The following is a 23,690-nucleotide window of genomic DNA, read 5'->3' as shown; positions in this document are numbered from 1 at the left end:
CAAATATTAGCCCGAGAAGCGAAGCTTTGAGGGGTAATATGCTAGTTTTAAGAACATCAAATTTCCAAGGGGCAACTATCAGATAGTTCCGAGACAGAAACAGAAACTCAATAGAGTGTTTCTGTCGAGGAACTATCGGCTGATAGTTGCCCCGCGGAAATTTGATGTTCTTAAAACAAATATTAGCCCGAGAAGCTTCGCTTCTCGGGCTAATATGCTAGTTTTAAGAACATCAAATTTCCAAGGGGCAACTATCAGACCGATAGTTCCGAGACAGAAACACTCTATTGTTTTTATTGTTCACCACTAAATTTTCTTCCGCGCGCACATACAAAAACGAGCATCGTGAATTATTTTTACTTTTCAGGATAAAACACTCAATTGAAAGCCGAAATTTAACAAACGAAACAAAACCAGACAAGAAACCCACTAAATGCAGTGAATTTGGTTGGGTTTTTTGTCTGCAGGCACGCTTGTTTACAAAAAAAGTCACGGGCGGGCACTATCGATCCGGGCATTTTTCTTCGACGGGCACTATGGGCTGATAGTGCCCTCCGGCGGACGAACACTATCGCGTCACGTGATGAATTTAAACCAATCAGAATCGGAGAAAATTTAGTGGTGAACTATAATCGCTGATAGTGTGCGAGAGTTGAGCCAATAAAATTGCTGCTTTTGCATAAATATAATAGTAGAATTCAACTAACAATAACTGTATTATAATATATTGTATCTCCAGCGTTTTCAAGTATCTACAGCTATTTAAACTCTCTTCAACTATCTATAATAATCTACACGCATCTACAAGCATTTACAACTATCTACACACACAAATGTACAACTATCTACATGTACAGCTGTCTATACACCTATCTACAAGCACTTAATCTAAAACTGTCTACTCTTATCTCTTACGTTCTTGTAAAACGGTCATCTATGAAACTGTACAACAATCTACACATATCTACAAGCATTTACATCTACCTACACAGTTTTCAACCAGCCCTGTAGCATCTAAGTACTCAGTGAAAATTAGTTACTAACAAGGTATTTGAAACGACAGACACAAATGAGTTAGTACTTCTTAAACTACTTACAAGTCAGCATGTAAAATATAAATAGATACGTGCCTGAGTTTTGGGTATTAGAAAGAATTCTGTGGAAGTCGAAGAAGTAATCAATCCACTGTTAGAAATAATTCTTCGGCCAATCAAAGATAGCAGAATAAGTATCAGGTTATTTCCTTTCATGCTTAATACTGACAGCTGTTATACCTTGTCCTGTGCTACGGCCACGTGTCTACAAGTGTTTTAACTCTGATGTCTTGCAGTAGTAATATCGTATACGACGACACAACCCAAGATGTGCAGTTTATACCTACAATACTGCTCCCATAAATACATGCATCTGATTGATTTCCAGTCTGCTTCACTCGCAGCTTCGTTTCTGAGAAATCGTCAAAAATCGATCTAAAAACGATGAACGTTGACGGACCCAATCGACAAATTTAAGGGAAGATTTTAAAAAGTCTTTTAATAAAAAGGTAATACCGTATTTTCTCGATTAAACGCCCCAGGCGTTTATTTCAAACTTGGCCTGGTGGACCCGCCGTTATTTGACTCCTGCAGTTTATTCGAGCCTGGTGGTATACTGGTTATTAAGAAAGGGGTTTTAAATATTATTTTTGACATTCATATATCTTGCCATTACGACTACAGCTTTTTATACCTCAAATAAATGCTTGAGAGGGGTATTTACAACTTCATCTTGAAAACCCGGCGTTAATTCGTAGCCGACGTTTAAACGAGAAAATACGGTGTTCATTGACTTTCAAAAGCAAGATGAGCGAAACAACGCCAAAAGGACACCTGGCACATTGTATCTGGTATAAAAATGATAATCTGCATGATGCAAAAGCTCGTATTTACGGTTGCATTATTATAAAAAGGAAATCGGTATTTTTTTTCTCGACACAATAAGGGATTAATTTTATTTGTGAACAGATCGGACTTTTTCCAATTTCCTCTCCTGGCTGTGCCACTCGTGGGAAGAAAAAAAGAATCCGATCTTTTCACTTAACTCGTACAATTAATCCCGAATTGTTCTCGAACAGACCGTTTTGCTATACAAAATTGATTGGTCATAATACGTCGGCCATTACAGGCAGTCCACAGTCGACTAGCAATTCATAAAGGTCTCCAACAGTTATAGCACACAGATTTGCAACATGACCTATCATTGCATCAGCTGGGTTCAGAAGACGTTTGTCAAGGAAGCGGATCTCTGCTGAAGTCATGCCTAGTCTCTCAGCAACCATCTTCCACTCATCTCCCCCTGTAAAACACAATACGAATAATTCAATAATTGGAAATGAGAACTAACAAGTCAAACATGTCGCTTCAAACGGTCATTAAATTTTCGATATAATTGGCGAATCCCTAAAGCTTCCAATAATAATAATATTAATAATAATAAAAAGAATAATAATTTTTAAAAAATTATTATTAATTATAATAATAATAGTAATAATAATAATAATAATAAATAAATTTATATAGCGCCTTTACAAAAGTTCTACGGCGCTTTACAAACATATGCACATAAAAGCCGTAAAAAGAATTAAAAAACGAAGATATAAACAACACTATTAAAAACTTACTGCTAACTAATTTAAAACTACGATACGATAAAAAATGCTGTTTAAAAAGATACTACCACCACCTCGTGTTTGATTTTGATATCATATTTGTCACGATTTAATTAAGACGTACTCGATAGAGCTTTTACGGTAAGTTCTTCTCGACTGACTGAAATAACGGAATTGATCACGATTTTTTAGGAATCTTATAAAAGATAATTTGAAATCATTGTAATCTTACCGCTCAATGAAATGGTGAGCTCTCTTTCCTGACTAAAAGGGATTTTTCGAAGGGCAAGTCTTTCGGGTAACAATGGACCTTGGGACCAGAAAAAAAAGAAAACATTTCACTCATTGATCGGATTTTTTACGGAAACTCGCAAAAAATCCCCGTATACTACATGTTAAACTATCGTAACATAATTAAATATGTTGTACTATCTACTAATTTACATTTTAATTAAGAATCTCGCAATTTTCCTGTAAAGATCTATTCAGTGTATCTTATATCGGTTTAAGAACTACCACTAGCTAAAAATATAAAGAAAGCATTCAACTCTAAAAAGAAATATGAAAAAAAAACCGTGGTAATTCACGTTCTCCAAAATACACAGAATTTGGTTATTTCACGTTGTTGCTTTGCTGAGAATGGCAAAGCGCGTGCAGAACCATTGCAAGGTAAAAGTACAGTCTGCGTTCAAACCTAGTGGCCCTTACGGCGCTCAACCCCGGTTTCCTGTAGCATAAGAGTACAATGAGTATTGCTACCCCCCCCCCCCCTGGACGGGATACTAGTCCATTTTTAGCGTTACCCCCTCCCCCCTCCCAGCATTAAATTTGCCAGTACCCATTTATACACCTGGGTAGAGGGAGACACTGTGAGAGTAAAGTGTCTTGTGCAAGAATGCAACACAAAGCCCGGATCGCTTGATCTGGAGTCCAGCACACAAACCATTAGGCCACCGCGCCCCATAAAGAGCCTTTGAACTGCTCATAAATCTTTTGTTTGGCGACGTTCCCGTTGCCATCGCCGTTGTGTTTTGCTTATTAAATAAGCTCCCTAATGTTAATGGGAGAGGAAGAGGGGTCGGGTGGGGGAGACAGGGCGATGGGGGTAAATAACAATAGATACATCTCAGTATGTCTTTTATTTGTCTTCTGAAGTAAGAATTGCGAGTGTTATTTCTTAGTTGGTTTGCTTGTTAGTTTTCACTAGTTACTGTTTCAAGAACTTTTCACAAGAACTTATTTATTTATTTGTAGATTAAAACTAAGTGAGGCCAATGATAGCTAATGATTAAGTCACCTGTAGTGCCAGCCGGTGTAATTTCTCTCAAGTGTTTGACCACATCAAGCCTGTTTGAACTTTTAGCTTTCCTTGAAAACCAACGAATCAATTCCTTCGTCTTAGGATCAGGCTCTTTCAAAGAGACTTCCTCCAGTCTATCATTCAGTCGACTAACAACCTCTTTAGAATCACTTGACTCCAACAAAATGGATTCTAGGACCTCACCAGGGACAGCAAGCGCGTTTTCTTCATTTGCTAGGAGAATGAAGTTTCAATGTCTCAGACATGTTTCAGTATTGCGTTAGATTTTCGGGACGAAGAGATTATTTATGCTCAGATTACCGAAGTCTTTTAGTTTATGGCCTTTGCAAAACTGGAGCCCCAATGCCGTTAGGTGGGTTCAGTTGGCGAAGGGGAAGGGGGTGCTGCCTGGGTTACTGATTACAACGAAACCGATGAAGTGATTAAGCTCTTTCCCAAACCCAAGGAGAAAACTATGGAAGGGGTATGGATACTTCCTCTAGATGATGGGATGCTAGTCCATCGCATGTTACCAGCATTTTCTCAGGTTGCCCTTACAGTTTGCCGGTGCCCATTTCCACTCATAGGCGTAGAGAGGCAGTGTGAAAGTAAAGTGTCTTGTGACCCCATCAAGGGCTCCAACTCGGATCAATCGGGAGTCTAGTACACTTAACTATTATTCCACGAGCGCGTGTTGGATATGAGAAGGTAGATGGCCAACGAGGCGCGTAGCGCCGAGTAGGCTATAGCGATCTCATATCCAACAAGCGCGAGTGGAATAATTGTTTTATTAAAAACGCCCAAAGAGTTGCAATATTTGAGCTCCTCAGCTATTTTCATTGACGCGTATCGGCTACTAAATTTGTGGTCAATGGTATATGAGCTCATATACCATTGCCTGTTAACCAATCAAAACGGAGGAATTGCAATATACCATTGCTAGTTTTTAATAATAACCATTAGACCACCGCGCCTCACATATCTTTGTTGGTTTTCACTGTGCATAAGCACTAGCATTACGTGGCATAATAAGAACGGAGACACTCATTCTCCTCATACTGTCCTCACTTGAAATCTTCGTGGTATGAGCATAAGCACAAGAAAACAAACTTTTTCGTTCTTCTTCCTAGTCAGGACAGCATAAGAAGAATGAGTGTGTTGGTTCTTCTAATGCGCTCATGCTTAGGCTTGTGGTTTTCGTGCTTATGCCCAGTGAAAACCTGCCTTAATGAAGGATGGCAGGATGGAGGTAAGGTGGTAAGGAAAGAACTAAATCCAGTAACGCGGAATGAAAAACAACTACTAGATCCAGAAACGCTCACCTTCATATGAAGACAAACGTCTCCTGTCACAGTTATCAATTGCAACCTGTGGAATATAAATATTTAAAAGCAAATAAAAACTAGTGGTACCTATCGGTAGAAATGCCAACGAGTACAACGGGAGATCGAGAGAAGAAGGGAGGATAATTGTAAATGTTTGGCTGAAAGTACGCTTTATGATTTTGGTCCGATCAATAAACATTGGGTGTTTTCTTTGAAAATCTTGAATGTTTCTGGAATAAAATGCGATTTTGTGAAGGCTAAATGAGAAAAAGTTCTAAAATAATACCGTGAAAGTAGTGAAGATTCAGTGAGAAATCTTCTAAACTCCATGTTTTTGAGAGTTTCAAGCCATTGTTGTTCGATGCCGCTATCGCTGCTGTGTTAGCTTTTTTTTTAAGTCCTAAAGGTCTTAATCAAAGTTGCTATGACCCACTGAACTCGGAAAATAAATTACGAAACAAAAAGCAAACTTTTACAAAGATTTGCCAAAACAAATCATTTTAAACTTTCCACACTGCAGTTAAATCCACTCAACACGTAAGTATCCAACAAATTTGAGGTTCCATCTTTGTGCCCAAAGATGGAACAAGTTTATTTTATTTTACTACCACCGTTCCGAGAATAATTCATCACGCGCAATGCGTGACGTCTCAAATGTCAAGTTAAACTGTTGTTGTTGAGACAGCTTTAAGAAAAATTCAAGGCCCGGTTGTCCGAGAAAAGAAAGCTAGACACTCCAGTAAAAAAATGAAGTATAGGGCATTTATTTTATAAATTCGAGAAACGAAAAAAAACTCTAAATAGCTCTCTTCTGATCGATAAAATCCACGACACCAAATTCGTTTCCCTGTTGTTTTCATAGCCCGACCTAACTTAATTACGCATGCAAATTTGTATGACTTCGAAATTTTCGAAGCTTTGGAAATTTTGAAGCTTTGTAAAGCATTTCTTGCCTTCATCTTAAATGAAATTAAATTCTAAACAAAGGTTAATTCAAGTTTCTTTCGTATTTCAATCTCTAGTTCGGGAATTTTGGCTTTTTGAAGCGAACAGATTTGAAACCTCTTTGTTATCTGACACGCATCTTGTCTGGGAATTTTAGTTGCCAATGCATCATGCACGTGCTAAACAAATTAGTAGCGCGCTGATTGGCCAAACTACAACAAAGTGTGCACGTGCTGAACAGATTCTGCTGAACGGATTGGCTGAAAACATCGGAAATTGTGTTTTCGACAACTTCCGCCTACATCCTAATATGGTCAAAAAAATATCACTACCGGAACCGGATTACACGAAAATCGAGCTGAACGATTCTGAGATTTTTTCCGCATAGCCCTCACATTACGCACGGCTCTATATACTGCCGCCGAGACAGGCTCGCGTTTTCGCTCGCCTGTCTCGTTGGCAATTAAAAGGGTCGTAGGCCGTTCAGAAAAAGTTGTGCCTTCAACTGTTAAAACTGTCAACGTTACGACTATATATATTTCAAATTCTAAGATAGGGTTCAGGATATATGCAAAATATCTATCTCCAACATTGTTCACAGTGTTTATAGCTCACTTAACAGTCTAATTATAAGAGATCTATTTATCCAACTACATTGCATGTAAAACCTTCAAATCCTATCCTATATCCTTTATATCGCACGTTATTTCTTCTCCACCAAGTGAAGTTGAATAACAAAAAAGAGAAAGGCTGAAGTTCTTTACCTGTTCATCTGGAGATGCAAACCATGGTGCCCAAAGCCTAGCATTTATAGTGATATTCTGAGCAGAAGCAGACTCGGTGCAAATGATGCTTCGGTTGGCATCACACAACTCAGACTCGGACCAGAAGTGGAGACATTCCTCTTGCTTACAACGTTCCACGTCATGCCTGTCGCAGTACACAACTGCACCTCCTTCACAGCAGACTGGGCAGATGACGCTCATTTGATATCTCATATTGTTTAGCCAACGAAACTGATTGCGCATGCACTCAAGGATTAAACCGAGTTGCCTACGCAGAGCACGTGTATGAGTGAAATCTGCGGTGTTACAGGCGAAATCTGTCGACAGGGTCCTTTTCAGCAGACAACCGTCCAACTCAACGTTATGAGAAATAACTTCAATGGATGAGGAATGGCACAGAAAGCTGACTGAGCACGAGTTGATCTCCCGACATGAAAAACCTGGCGAAGTTGTGGTACAACTTTGGGTTCCCTGTCAAAACTTCTTCTTTTCCCCATTGATAGAACTGAAGCACCATACCACTGAACAAGCCTGGAGGAACTTGACCCGAGTCAAATCTGATAAAGAGAGAAGGAGTTTGGGCAGATGCAGTCAACTTCATGATGGCTTCTGTTGGATGTGACTTCAACATAGATGGCACCAGATACTGTTTGCTGTTCAAGCCATCTGAAGAAGGCAAAGGGCACAGCAAACCGAATTTCTCCATGATGGCAATAAGGCTTCCAACAGTTCCTTTCTGATGATTTAAATTACCCCATACATGTTTTACGAGGTTCTCCTCAAGGATTCCTTCCCTCTCAAGTTTACACCATAGATCTTCAAATTTCTTTTCTTTCCAATGATAGGGCCTGACGGTTATCACCTTCTTGAACACGTCAATCAGCCATTGAGGATCCAAAATCACCAAGTTATCCAGCTCTGGAGTGTCATCAAAATGGATCAAAATTCTCATATCATGCAGAAAGTTCAACAATGTCCGGATCTCCTCGTCGCCATTAATTTCGCACACTTTTGATGCGATGTGTTTTGCGCTGTCAAAGGAGATCCACTTTTTCCCCAATTTTTGAAGAGCTTTTTCGTATTTCAGCCACTTGATTGGAATTGCTTCATTTATGTATGGTAACTCATTAGAAACAGCAAGTACTTCCTCTCGTAGACGCATGACTTCTGGACACTCAGATTCACTTCCAGATTTAGTGTTATTCACACAGAACACATCATGCAAATGGGAACCGTATGGTTTCTTCTTTAGAAAACCAAATATTTCATTGGCCATTTCGTGAGGATCACCACCACCATGAGGGGTATCAGCATGAGTACACACTAAGAAAACTGCAGGAAGTTTCTTTGGCAACAACTCCGCTTTAGGACCAATGTCGTCTTCATCCTGACTGGCTAGGGAAGCCACAGAAGTCATCCACAAATCTAGGTAATCTAAATTGGTTTTCAGATCAGACATGTCTTGGAATTTCTTATACCATCCTTGTTTCACCAGAGGTTTGGCTCTTTCATGTGGATTCTGGCTGAGGTCGTAAACCAAAAAATAAATGGCTCTTGCAGTTAGAAAGAGTACGTGTGTCACATAGTAAACTGACTGTCCAGCAAAATCCCACAATACTGAATAGACATCTCCATTTTCCAACCCATCATCCTGAAGTAACCTTTCGGCTAAAGCTGCGATTTCTTCGAATTCTTGCTCTGGTGGAGTGAAAACGTCAAAGTCCTCTCGAGTCCATCTTGCTTGATCTTTAAATGTCTGACTTTGATCTGGGCCTTTTGATGACTCACTTAGTGGCAATTGTGGCAGTTCTCTCGAAGTTGGCATGTCATTGATGGCAGAATCGTACGTTGGAGAATCATAGCTTCTTCCACTTGTAACATGTCGTCTTTTCTTCTCAGTAGCTTTCTTTTCCTCCTTCAGCGTATCCACAATCAACCGAGCTGTTTTGTGCTCAAAGGAAATTGCCTTTTCAGCATTGGCTTCTTGATTCTTTTCCCCCGCCTTCCAAATTTCGTTAGACAATTTAAAATGAGAAGGATCCACATCAATGCCTACCGTGCTGTCTTCCTTTGGGTTAAAAGATATACCTTTCAACGACTTTTTTGTGCTGGTCTTTCCTGCCTGGTTTTGTCCAATCAACATTAATGGCACCCTCTTGACACAGGTTTCACCTTCAGCAAGTGCATTCTTATAAACTTCCAAAGCAATAGGGCCCCGTGTAAGAACTTCAGGAGGAACTACAACAAATAAGAATGCAACTGCAATTGGTACAACTGAAAAAAATGATAGCATGTCATGCAACATTTTGCGGAAAATTGAGTTATATACGAGAGTGTTATACTACTTACTAGTCAAGAATGTTTTTATAAACAATGTCGAACGGGTGAAAAGGTTCAAGAGTTTGACGATTTTCTTCCCTCTTTACTCGAATGGTACACAGTTTGTAGTAACTTGTTGTTGTAATGGAAAGCCCCACCTCCGGGTTGTCGGTGAGTTTGGAACATGCAGCGATCACCCCAAACTGTTATTTTCCTACAAAGGTAAGTCGCCTTAGTTCCATCAAAAGAATAAACAAAACCTTGGTAATAAACGGTCTGTTGAGCTGTTTCGAGCAACAGAGTTCTTACATGTATATCTGTAGTTTTAGTCTTTCAGTTTCAGTTTTTTAGAATTTATTCGTTTAATTTTTGTTAAATTTCCATGCAACCCTAATATTTTCCCCGGTGGACAACAAAAAAGTATTACAGTCAAAACAGCTCAAGCGTTACTATCAAATGTGAATTAATGAATTTTTTAATGGAAATTTGATTTCATTGTTTGCTTCAATATTCCATTCTTGAAGTGAAAATTTCAGTGTTCAAACGAGGACTCGATTCAAATCTGAAATGTTGATTGGATTTTTTTTCTGGCTGCACGCGACGTACACGGGGGAATTTGGCAAAAATTTGCAAAATTTCGACTGCAACTGGTTAACCGTCAAATGTCACACAGAGTGTTTTTTTTTCACCATTAAGTTTTGTTCATCACTCGCTTTTTTCAACCCTCTCATAATACCAAAAGAGAGGCAAGAGATTTAAGTGCACTAAAAGAGCACAAAATAACTGCCGGTGGAAGAGAAAGTGGGAAAAATGTCGTTTACCAAAAGCGTATTTTATAAATTTATTTGGAACATACACGTATAGCCGTCGCATTTGCTCGTTCCAATAAAAAATTCTGACGAGCAAATGCGACGGCTATACGCGTATGTTGCAAATAAATACACCCCAAGTTTTTGTTTTTATGCAAATTAGGGATATTTTGTCGCGCGAAGCCAGGCAATATGAAATCAACATTTTGTTTTGAATCGACTCGCCGTTTGAACATTGAAATATTCAATTTGAGAATGGAATATTAAAGGAAAGAATGAAATCAAATTGCCATTAATTAATTCATTAATTCACCCTTGATAGGAACGCTTGTGCTGTTTTGACTGTAATACACTGGTCACAGTTGCATTACCATCTGTCACGTTAACATCATAATTACTCACCAGATAGTGAAGGCTGTGCCGTGACCACGTCACTACCACGTGGTATAGCTACATTTTCTCTTGATGCTGTGATGAATTGGTGCGGACTGGTCACGTTTCCTGTCGCCTGACCTGGAAAAGCCATAAAGAGCAAACTTATACAAGATGATTAATGATGGATGGGGCGTCTCTCTAAATGCTGGGCGCTTGAAGGAGGTCGACTCTGGGAATTAAAATACAACATCAACTGTATTTTTAATATATCTAAATTAAACATGCAAGCTATATTTTGTTATTGAAAATCGGTCTTTTTTTAGCCAGTCAGAGGTGCAAAAAAAATAATTCTAGTAATATTTGCTTGTAAAAAAATTTTGCCCGCTAAATATTAATACAGGGAGTTTAATCCTTGTTAGGACAGCGCATATAATTAACAAATTTTGACCTCACAGTAATTTCAATTTGTTGATTTGTAAAGTTGTACTAATAGTTTAACCTCACCATTATTAGTGTAGCTGCAATAGAATGCCAAAGAAAGGAATATCTAAACCATTACGAGTTACCTTAACGTCTAACATAGGGCAAGGAATCACTTACAACTATTTGCCTCCACAGCTACAGAACCACCTCTTCCTTGCTGCGCAGATGAGGAATTAGGCGCGTTCACCTTTTTTTGGAATAGCTGCAATGAATTTCATAGTGTAGATCAATTGAGGTTACGTAAATATTAACATTATCATTTTATCATGAACTCTATCATTAGTAATAGACTTAATCATTATGTTACAGATCACTAAATTACTTCTTACAAACATCACAAACAGTGCTCGCCTAAGCTTAATATTTCCGTGATCCAACAGTTCTGGTTGCTGTGTTTCCACAGCTCCAGTATCTTTAGCAGATCCCATTATTTTCTGTAGCCTCTTTCGATCACCACCTGGCAGGCCCAGCCTCTTTAGCTACCTTGTTATCTCCAGCAAGTATTAAATTGCCTTCAGTTTTAGTTTGAATACTCATGAGGTATACTACAGCTCTTCACCAGGGCAAGAACTGTTAACCGGTCCATCAGGTGTTTTAAGCAGGACTTACTTCAGGAACTGAATATAATGGTGACATATTTGCTTTTTCCGTGAGAGGCTCCTCTTGAATCATGTGGGGCAATGATGCATTTGATTTATCCGTTAGAGATTTTTCCTCTGGAGTCAGGCGGGCCATGGAGGCATTTAATTTATCCGTTGGAGGTTTTTCTTCTTGAGCTGGCTGATGGGGCAGTGATGTATCCAATTTATCCATTGGTGATTCCCCTCGAACTGGAAAGGATGCTGATGCATTGGTTGGGGTTCTGATAGAAATAAACATTCATATTTCATTGTTAGCTGCACGGATCATTTATTATTTGTTTAGCCCGGCAATTAGGGATCTTTCTAAACAATCAGAGCATAAATGCTGCCTTTTTTTCAGCCATGCAGTGAGAAGTACACCAAAACCACTCACGCGCATTTTTCCGCACTAGACGCTTGGTAGCACGTTTGTGCTAGATTGTTTTATTGGATTACACGACTTTGTGTTTTCAGTGTTTGTTATGATTGGTCAAATCCAGACTTCACAACAGCCATTTTATATAAAATTGTGTTTACAAGAAAACACATAGCAGGCTGGCAAATGTATTTTTAAAGTAATCTTATTTTGTACAGTCACTTACGATTCCTTACCTGGGTGTTCCTGTGCTCACATTGATCACAGAATAGTCACCCACACTTGCATTGCCACCGGTCACGTTTACCTCATAATGACTCTCACCAGATAGTGCATGTGGAGCCCATGAACGTGCACTAAAATAAAATGTGACAGAGTCAAAATTCTCCTGGCTGTTTGTCATACAGTTTCTGTAATTCCCTTTATGAGAATTTTGTTTTCAGTCAATAATGTTTAGATGATCAGATTCGGCATTTGTATGACTTCAGTGTTGATCTGAATTTGCTACAGTAAGGTAATGTGAAGATAGCGGTTTATCGTCAATGGGCAATTAAGGGTCTATTACGATCCTTTAAGGGGCAGTATCACCACGATTTTGTGCAATTTGAAAATTCCATGAAGGTGTTGGTATGAATTGTAAATCCACTCATAATGGCCTGACCTTGCTAAAACGTATTTTACACGTCCTGGAAATTGTTAAAACGTGGCCTAAAATTTGAAAACATCGGACCGACGTTTTCAAGTTTGACAGTTTTACTTGGAAGAAAATTTCTTAGAAACCATAGATTGCGGTTTATTTACATCTTGGAGAATATTTCATGCCTATCTTTTGTTGTTGTTTGTTGTTGTTTTGTTGTGTGCATCCTAGTAATTCTAGAATATTTTACACGAAAACTTAGAAGATATTTGTGACACTGTCTCTTTAAGAGATTGGACTTACAACCAGACAATCAAATTTGCATTAATTGTGGTGGTGAATTAACAGTTAAAGAGGATATACTGGATGAAAACATTTTAAAAGAGAAATGAACGCAAAACATGACGATTGGCGTCTTCCTGTCGCCACCGAGCTGTCATGTTCTTGAATTAACAATTTTAGATTCAAATTAAATAACTGGTTTCTCCAAATAAATTTATCTTTAACAAATTCGCACACGTTTCTTTTCGGATCTTTTAGAAGACCTTGAAATTTCACTTAGCTTCGAGATAACCTAGGGTGAACTATAGTTTTCCATCCAGAGAGAGTAGAAATACTCCTAGTCATTTCATGCTTTCAAAACTAGAGTTACTTACATAGCAGTTGGATCTTGTACATTGACCACTTGATTTCCAGGTCCTACAGCAACTTCACCACCATTGACAGTTGTTGAGTATTGTTGGTTAATGATCACTTGATTTGCATTGACGTGAACTGGGAAAGTTGAAACAGATAAATATTTATAAATACTAGCTATACAATGCTTTTGGTATTTCTATCATAAAATGTCACATTGGTGGCTTCATTATTTGTTACAAAACAGATTGCCATTGGACACTGCATGTTTTGTTATTGGCTTATCACCGAATTTAAGGGGACAAATTTTACTGTTTACCATTCGCTTCTATCAGGAGGTCACTTCAGGTCGGACAACACTTTATTAAAAACATGTACTGTACATACCGAGCAAACTGACATAGTTAAAATAAACTGATGTTACTTTTACTTTTCTCTTTACCTGCAAATTAAGTTTGTTACATTGGGGCACCACTGAAATTTACTGAGGTTCTCTCAAACGCAACAAAAAAGGCCATAGGATACACCTTTATGCACTGTGGATCTATTTTACAACACTCACTGTTTTGAGGTAGATGCTGCATTAACTCTTGTGGCCATGACAAAGTCATTTGATATGATGGATTATTAGCAGCTGTAAGTTAAAGCAAATGACAACTTCAGTTGAACGCAGATTCATTCAAAGAGAACTTAATTTTATTTCCAGTCATTCAAAAAGTTAACTTACAAACAAAAAGCACACAACTCAAACAGCTATAGGTTGTCAAATAAGGTTTATACACTGAGGAATGGTGCACTGGGATGGAGTACGTCTCTCAATCTTCGCTGTTGGTTGGTAACGTCAGAAATTGATTATAACATTCCGTTACTAGTGAGAACCAGTCCTTTTCAGCCAACCAGAGCTAAAAGTAGTGATATATTTGTGCTAGCCCTCTAAATACCTAGAGGGAGTTTAATCCTCACAAGGAAATGAAAATCACATGATCAGCATGAAATAAATTATAACCTTTGAACTTGTTGTGATTTGAACCTTTAATGTCTGAACCTGATCTTCCAATGCTATAGATGTACCAACCAAACTATGAGACAAGATGGAGTTAAGTGATCATGGTTTCAAAAACCTTCTGGTAAATAGCATAAAAAACCATATAATTAATAAGAAATGAGGTATTACCACAAACGTCCAACACAGGCTAAGGGCCTGTTTACAAGCAGGTAGGGTAACCCTAGTGCTAGGGTTACCCTAGCAAGAGGGTTAGAAGATAGCCCGGGTTTACAAGCAAAAATTCACAGGTAGGGTAACTCTACTACCCGGGTCAACTTACATCGGTTACTTTTCGGTTACCCTTGTAAAATTTTGTCGTAAGAAGCTGTTATTCGAAAATAATTCCGTTCCAGTGCAAAAATACGACAAAATAATTGTGAATGAACACGATGTTTCTTGGTCACAATTCGCTGTTTTTGTCGGTATTTTTAAACATATTTAGCTTCTTGGAGCCAAAATAAAGTTGTCCCAGGTATAGGTGAGTTATCCCTAGCAGAGCGTTCACAAGGCGCTAGGGTTACCCTGGTGCTGGGGTAACCCTAGCGCTCAGGTAGGGTTACCCTAGTGCTAGAGTAACCCTAGCTGCCTTGTAAACACGTCGATGAAAAAAAGAAGAAATGTGCGAGCGCTAGGGTAACCCTAGCACTAGGGTTACCCTACCTGCTTGTAAACAGGCCCTAAGAAACCACTTACAACTATCTGCCTCCACAGAAAAGCCTCTTGCTAGCTGTGCAGGTCTAGATGCGGTCTTAGCTTGCTTGGGCTTTTCCTGGAACAACTGAAGTGGATTACACAGTGGCTTGGGCTTTTCCTGGAACCACTAAAATGGATAACAAAGCAGACATCAATTTAGGTGTTAATAAAAAAAACACAACTTATTTACATGGTAAGTTTTGCTTTCTTTTCATTGGTTCAAAGATCACCAGATAACTAATCTGGAAACCGGTTACAAACCATGCTCTGCTAAATGCAAATTCAAGAAAGCAGATATTAAGAATGCAGCAAATGATAAGACAAAGTCATGCAGCTTAGGAAAAATAATGCCTTGCCTTTCCCATTGACACCTAGGATAATTTTCAACAAAAATGCACATGACTATACATTCCTATTTCTGGCTCTTTTCCCAGGAGATTGCAGCCAAACAGCCTAAAGCTTCATTTGAAGTTGGAAACTAGCATTCCCTTTCACTTTGAGGAAAATGCCTCAGTTGCGGGTTTTTTCGTTAAGACATGTGCAGGCACTTCTTTTTCTTTTTGGTTTTTTGCATTTTTCGTTTTCTTTTTCTTTCTCTTTCTTTTGTGGTTTTGTTGGCCATCATCAGTGGCCTTTGTTCCTGCTTGAAAAGTTTCCACTGAAATGTTGTGAAAGTGTTCTTTTTTTTCACTTTTAACTAGAACAAGTGACCATGGTAGGGACAGTCATATTTTGACAGCCATTCATTTGATGGCATATTGTTTATTTGCGTAAAGCACAAGATCCCTTCTCCTCCATGAAATTGGTTTTTTGCAGTATAATTATTAACTTCAATGCAATTTGGCTTTCTATAATATTGATAGGTCATTCAAAGTTATTCTTAAAGTTGCCAGTTTCAAGAAAACAAGGTGTTCTGCTTATAGACACAAATCTCCAAGGAGAATTGTAGGAAATGAGAGAGACTGAGTAGTATGGAAAGTCTCAATATGCTAATCAAACAAACTGACCTCTTTTGCCTTTTTAGGATCTTTCAGAAAGTCAATGATCACTTTGTCTTCATGATCCTTTGCAAGATCAACTGTGGTTTGGCCATTCTGTGATGCCAAAAAATGATATGATTATAAAGAGAAAGCTTCCGTTACACTAACAAAGATATCTGTACTGTATAATGAAATAAATGTCTTTATCCACAAAAATGTCAATTACAGGTATTGAGTCAAAAAGTATCAGTTGGTAGTTGACGTCGCATTGTAACATCATCAGGATGGCATTCAAAAAGTGGTTATACTGAAGTTTACGCTTGGCTAAAATATATTTGTGTTGATGTTCAAAATACCTGGTATGTGCAAAGAATTTACAAGTTTATAGGAATATATAAATTATTAATGAGGCATTTAGGCACATAAGTATGATACCATTATTACCCGAGTCCCAAGGTATCAATTGTAGAAGATTTCACAAGTACAGTAATGAATTTTGCTGTACCTCATTTTTCACATCCATCGTAGAAGCGGCACCAAAATTTAACAACATTGCAACACCCTGTCGATTTTGCCTTTCAACAGCCAAGTGGAGAGGAGTGTTTTTGTCCTATAAAAGAAGTATTTTAATTAATTAATTAATTATTATTATTATTATTATTATTATTATTAATAACATATTAAATAATGAATTGTGTTTTGTATCGTAGATCATATCCAGCTCTCCCTTATCTGTATAATTCACCAATGCAGGCTTATGACAAGATATGTTACTGGTTGCCATTACAATTTGCTAGCACCTAGTAACTCCTCCAAGGGTGAGGGGAGGCACGTTGAAAATAACACAGTCAGAGTGTTTTAATTAAAGCATTTCTGATTAAATCCCCAGTTGGCACTATAGGACACAATGCAGTGACCCTGGCAATGTCTACCACCACCACCATGAAAAACAAAACCTAAGACGCATGTATACAGTTTCTGTAACATTGTTAATTTTATTATTATGTACATGTATGTACCTTGTTTTGTTTTCCAATGATTCCTGTATTGACAAGTTTTTGCAGCAACATCTCTAACACTTGTACATGGCCTTTCTTGGCAGCAACATGTAAAGTTGTGTTTTCCCCCTATTAAAATATTCAAATTAAAGTGAATGATAATTCACCAAAATAATTAGAAGTCTAAATTTATTAGCCTAAGGTAGAATTAGTTTAAATTTTGACCTGCAAACAGCATACTTGTACACATAAGGAATCGAGTTTATCAGTTGGATGAGTCAAATCCAAGCTTGATTCAAGTCCAAGTCACATTATGATAAAAATCATAATTTTTTATACAACATATCACTGCTACACTTAAAATAATTCAAGAGCTAACCATTCTTGAGTTGGTGCCATTTAAGGAGGTTTACAAGAGTTTCCAGCTCTTTTACTTTGATATATCAGTACTACAAATATTTATTAGCTGCTGCTACAATAATGATATCAAACGAATGACCAATCATGCTGATCAATAATCAAATAATCAAAGTGGCTATGATCCACTGAACTAGGAAAATTTATTACGAAACAAAAATCGAAAATCGTAAACTATGACAAGTAAAGATTTGTCAGAACAAACCATGCTAAACTTTCCACACTTCAGTTCACTCACTCAGTTCAACACATTCAAAAAAAGAAAAGAACCGCTTTAACACTTCGGCAAAATTTTGCCACGACTTTGTAGCCAGAACTTTACACGAAACCCGTGAAGTACATGTAGCCCTAACCTTCCATGAAAGCTAACCATTTGAAATAAGCGCATCTTAACCCTAATCACTAAACTATTAGGACTTAACCCTAATCACTGAGTACATGCAGTGGCCCTATTCTTAATGTTAATTAAAAATAACTGAAACAGTATCCTTATGGAATTACCAACTGAAGTGAACTTAAGTTTAAAAAATTTGGGAAACCTAGTACTTAAAAAGCAATCCTAGGTGAAAAAGATTTAACCTGGGTTAAAAAATAACCTACTAGGTTAAAAAAATTTAACCTGAATTTAAATTTGACCTGTAACTTGAACACCACTTTTAATTAGTAAGTAGTCCAACTGCAGTTACCATATTTCCAGCTCTGCATGTTCAGTTCTAGCATCATTTTATGAAGTTTCATAATGCAACCTGGAACATTTCAGGCATGAAACACCCACAAAGAGTACTCGATCCTTTATCCTATAACAATGTGATTAACATGTTACTTAGTTATGCACCTATCAATGTTAAGCCGCTGGGGGGGGGGGGGAGGCCAGGCATAGGCAGGGGATTTGACAGCAACTGTTTGCCCGTAGTGGGGACTTTTGACCATTTTAATTACTTTCCTACAACATTTTATTGAAGTTTAGTGACTCTTTTGAACATCCACAAATGCCCTGGGGTTGGGCATTTAAACAGAAAGTCTCAGATAAGTTCAAATGCCGGCCTATGCCCGGCCTCCCAACCCCCCCCCCCTTCCAGCGGCTTAACATTGATAGGTGCATTATTTACATTATCAGCTATGGTGACATCAGCTCCGTTCTGCATAAGTAACCTCACTGCATCACTGTTTCCCTTCTCTGCTGCAAGCTTCACAGGAGTATTTCCATACTGTAACAGAAGAAAATCAATGATGATATGCTTAGCTCTAAACTGTACCCTGTATTGATGATATTCTTATAATTACACCATCTCTGTACTCCCATTTCTTCATCTTCTAGATACAGGTATATTACAAACTCACAAAGTGACCAGCTCCCAGTTGGCTTGATAGCTCAGTTGGTAGAGCACTGCACTGGTATTGCTGATCGGGGTTCAAATTCCTGAATTGTTTAGATGAAGGGTTAGATGAGTACCAGCTGACACACTGGTAGTGTGTTCAATGGCCAACACCCCTAGTCAATGCATTGATTAGATCATATCAGATCAATCCTTAGAAATTTGTTACACATGCATTTATCTAAGCAACTAAATATAGCTTCTCACCCCATCTCTGGCATTAACATTGACACCATTACATCTGAGAATTAACATGATTATGTTAATGCCTTCAGTTCCATCAGTAGCAGTATGTAGGACAGTGCACAAATGCTGAAAAAAATAGTATAATTATAAGGCAGTTCCAAGAGAAATAGTATAATTATAAGGCAGTTCCAAGAGAGCTTTATGCATTATACGTTTAACTATTAGAGATAAGGTGAAGTCTGTACCAATGATAGCAATGAGATCAGGGGCCGGGTTGCATTTTGCTCACAAGTACTGGTGAACTTATGGTAGTACTTACCAATGAAGCACAAAAAATAATTCTCATAATTTCACTCATTGTGTATTTTATGTCAGTATAAAGTCTGTGTCCGAGCCTAAGTGGCCCATACAGCCAGAGCTTATCCCAGTTTCCTTAGCATTAAGCGATTAGGAGTATTGCTACTCCCCCCTGGATGGGATGCTAGTCCATTGCAGGGTTACACCCCAGCAGTAAATTCACCGGTACTGTGAGAGTAAAGTGCCCAAGAACACAATGCAGTGTTCCGGCAAGGTCTCGAACCCGGGCTGTTCGACTCGGAGTCAAGCTCGCTAACCATTAGGCCACCGTGCCTCCCTTAAATGTATATTATTTACACATTGGGGCTCACTGTCCACTAGTTTTGGAGAAAGCAAAGGCTGGAATTCATGGTCAGGCAGGCTATAATTTTGAGGCCCATTTAGGTATGTATACTCCCTTCCAGTCGCACATGCAGCCTGATGTCATCAAAGTTGCAGGAAAGTGTCAGGCATTGAAAGCAAATTAAATGAACTATATATTTTGCTAAAAATTATCAACACTATTCATGGTATTTTACTTAATATCTCAAGAAGTAATTAAACATGATATAACAACAAGAAAATAGTCCTTTTACAACTGTACGAAGATCAATTGGAAAAGAATTATATTTTGCATGGTTATTACATTTGTGTTCATCATGAAAGCATAATTTGTAAAATCTATCACTTTTCCAAAGTTAAGAAAAATTTTCCTACATTTAACAAAAATTAATTAACAAAATAAATTAGTTTTGGAAAATCTCAAACCAAAAACAAAACAATTTTGCTTTGCAACAGTCTTTTGAAAATATCTTACCAAGTTAGTAGCATGGATATCAGCTCCATTCTCCAACAGCAGTTTGACGATTTCTTCATGGCCATATTTAACAGCCAGGTGCAGAGCTGTTTCCTGTAAAACACAATGTGGAATAGGGCCTGTTATCAAGAGTCAACCAGTTGTCAAGATGTTATGATATATCTAGGAGTACATGTAGTCTGCAGGGTATGAATGGGGGGGGGGGGCTTAACTTCTCACTACTCATCCCGTTTACTCACGGTTCTACAATACGATATGATAACTTTATTTGGACACGGTATTTCCATCAGCCATTTCATTCCAGTCCATTATGCAATGTACAATAGCAAGAACAAGGCCACTGTGACATTGACATCCTCAAGGTAAAACAAGGGGACTCAATGGCATTTTCACTAGGAAAATTGGTGAAAATATAACCCAGGGGAATTGACTAGTAAAATCTCCAACCCTTGGGGAATGCCATCAAGTTGGCTCACATCCTCCTCCCCCCCCCCCCAACCCCCAACCCATCAACCCTGTGATTTGGGAAAAACTATTCATGTCAATAACATAGCACTTTGGAATACTTAAGCATAAATGAAGAGCTCCCGATAAGAACGTCCCCTGGACTTTCTGGCTAAATCGAACGTTATCAAAACAACTCCAAATTGTGCATGCAGGTTTGTTTACGTGTGCTAAACACTGTCCTTTGTTGCATTTGGCTGGTCTTTCGTTCGTTTTTGAAAAATTACACATGCAAAAAGACAAGGTTTTTGCTGGTGCGGCGTCTTTTTGACTTTTCTTTTACAAACGATAAACAAAGGAAACCTTTTGTTCCGCAAAACAATGAAACCAGCTAAAGTTTTGGGATTACAGGCCTAGCCCTAACCCCTAAGCTTAACCCTAGCGAAAAAAGCTTAACCCTAAACCCCAAGGGTTAGGGTTAGGGTCTGACGCTAGGGTTTCATTTCAAATTTAGGGCTAAAAAGCTAAACCCAAGTTTAAGGGTTAGGGTTAGCATTAGCGTTTCAAGCGGCTAGCTTTCACGGCAGTCTGCCTGCGGTTAGCTGCTTTTTGTTGTTTCGGGCAAGACTATTGTAATCTGTTACCGTTAGCTGTAAGTTGAGTTGAAAGTGAAATAAAGACTGATTGTTGATTGAATACGTTTGCTCGTGTTGTCACATTATACTAGTTTTGCTTTCAGTTAAGTGCCGCCGGCTTGCTCTCACTTCTATCTCCACTCCTTACATCATCACACATCTACAAAATCCCGCGAAAACAAGATAAACTAAGGCACGAATCAATTGATTGATTTATTGATTGATGAATATTTAATGAGGCACAGAAAAATTTTTTGCGAGGGAAGGTCCCCTGCCAAACCTATAAAGAATTTTTTAAAGTCTAAAACCAGGTCACTTCTCGGCAACGTTGTCGCGGCAGCACCCAAGCGGATCCTGCAAAACTCGCGTTGACGAAGTTCCCGGCAAGAAACCTCTTGTTTTAGGCTTTTTACGCAGCCAGGCTCAAAATTACCTTGGTTTGTGCAACGTTTTTTCCGAAGCGCTAAACAGCGCTGTTGTACGAAACAAAGGCAGAAACATCACTCAGTTCTTCGAGCGATGCTGTAAACTTACGGGTATTCAGACTTAATGATGTCCTTCAACCACCTGGCAGCCGCACTTGAGCTAAAACTATAAACTTCTTCGTTTTACTTTCAAAAGCGCCATTTCGCTCAATTCCACTCCTTACATCATCACACATCTACAAAATCCCGCGAAAACAAGATAAACTAAGGCACGAATCGATTGATTGATTTATTGATTGATGAATATTTAATGAGGTACAGAAAAAAATTTTTGCGAGGGAACGTCCCCTGCCAAACCTATAAAGAATTTTTTTAAGTCTTAAACCAGGTCACTTCTCGGCAACTTTGTCGCGGCAGCACCCAAGCGGACACTGCAAAACTCGCATTGACAAAGTTGCCGGCAAGAAACTTTTGTTTTAGGCTTTTATGCTGCCAGGCTCAAAACTACCTTGGTTTGTGCAACGTTCTTCTGAAGCGCTAAACAGCGCTGTTGTACAAAACAAAGGCAGGAACATCCCTCAGTTCTTCGAGCGATGCTGTAAACTTACGGGTATTCAGACTTAATGATGTCCTTTAACCACCTGGCAGCCGCACTTGAGCTAAAACTATAAACTTCTTCGTTTTACTTTCAAAAGCGCCATTTCGCTCAATTCAAACTCTTCCGCCTCTAACATGTGACCTTACGTCACAATGCAGTATCCAGTCCTACTCTACTCAAATCAACAAGAAACATGGCAGGCAGCGAGTGGAGGACATGCTTGTAAACCCTGCAGGGAAAGATGTACACGTGATGCATTGGAAAACTCAGACTGCTAACTGACTGGGAGAACGTAAGCTTGCAAAATGCCTTTTTTGCATACATTATTTCTGAAAAACGAAGAAAAGACCAGCCAAATGCAACACAGGACAGTGTTTAGCACACGTAAACAAACCGGCATGCGCAATTTGGAGTTGTTTTGATAACGTTCGATTTAGCCAGAAAGTCCAGGGGACGTTCTTATCGGGAGCTCTTCAAATGCTTTTGAGAAATGTCACAAGGGAATCTACTGTAGGAATCTCACAACACTATTTAGCCAAAAAAGTACACGTCTAATAATAACACAGTAAATATAAAATTGTTTCGTTAGCCTAGCCTGTGTGCACTCATTTTCCTTCCCGGCGTCTGCACACAAGCTGATACACACGATAGGGTACTCAGTGCTTTTAATATTTCCACGAGTCACTAAAATTTAAAATTTTAAAATTAATTGTCTTACCTTGAATTGTCCGAATTTTTTCTTCAACAAAGGATTCGACTCATCGTTGTTGCCATTCTCCAAAAGGATCCTTTGTACTCCCTCTAAGTTTCCCTCTCGTATAAAATCCACAAATTCTGTGATCTGAGAGTTTCTGTTTTGACTCATCTTTTATCACCACTGAAAACTTACATGCGTAAGTTTGTATATGACGGTCATGTTCGCACATTGCCCTGGTAGCAAAACCTCGTCCATTTAAGTCCACAAGTATTGGAACGTAAATTCAAAGTTTAAATGGCGACCCTTCAAACCTTCTTTCCAAGAAACAGGCGTTCGTCTGGCATAACGTCTGGTAACACAAACAGAAGACGACCGCCATATTGCATGCAAAGGCCTGGGAAGGCCGCCTGGGAATAATTTAGCGTTTTCAGTGCCCAGTTCCTCTCGTTTCATTTGACATTGTTTTCTGGAGAAAATTGAAAAATAGCGCTGTATTTCAGTTTTGAAGACGCACACTTTATCTCCGGCATACTGATATCGTTCTACTCCTTCAAGCTTTCTTGTGTAGGTTTTACTTCAAATACAACCTTTTCACATTGATTAAAAACGTGGGGTACTTCACCCTATGAGGGTCCTATGACAAAGGAGGATAAATGACTGTATGCGAACTTTAATATTTCGTCAGAAAGTATGTTAAAATACTCTCTTTATTTAAAATGTACTTATTCCTTTCTGGATCGATGATGAAATAATTTCGTATTCATTTCATATTCCATTATTTTTCCT

At 38.5% G+C, this 23,690-nt stretch overlaps 1 pseudogene across 1 annotated transcript; it reads right to left on the bottom strand.

Moving 5' to 3' along the window:
• Positions 1 to 634: 634 nt before the first annotated feature.
• Positions 635 to 23,113, bottom strand: LOC144630309 (uncharacterized; annotated as a pseudogene). The gene is made up of 19 exons (XR_013566501.1): positions 22,926 to 23,113; positions 20,106 to 20,198; positions 18,974 to 19,078; positions 18,500 to 18,598; positions 16,995 to 17,102; positions 16,481 to 16,585; positions 16,003 to 16,089; positions 14,996 to 15,122; positions 13,811 to 13,891; positions 13,278 to 13,395; positions 12,221 to 12,340; positions 11,598 to 11,850; positions 11,106 to 11,190; positions 10,533 to 10,643; positions 6,982 to 9,240; positions 5,270 to 5,315; positions 3,945 to 4,181; positions 2,880 to 2,957; positions 635 to 2,334 (listed from the first exon to the last, which is right to left on the bottom strand). The product of XR_013566501.1 is annotated as an uncharacterized LOC144630309 (transcript).
• Between the last annotated feature and the right edge of the window lie 577 nt (positions 23,114 to 23,690).

Source organism: Oculina patagonica, chromosome 11 (genome assembly GCF_052425735.1).
Source record: "Oculina patagonica isolate OP01 chromosome 11, crgOcupat, whole genome shotgun sequence".
NCBI classification, from domain to species: domain Eukaryota; kingdom Metazoa; phylum Cnidaria; class Anthozoa; order Scleractinia; family Oculinidae; genus Oculina; species Oculina patagonica.
The sequence above is the reverse complement of the archived record's forward strand: the minus strand, read 5'-3'. Positions and strand labels throughout refer to the sequence as shown.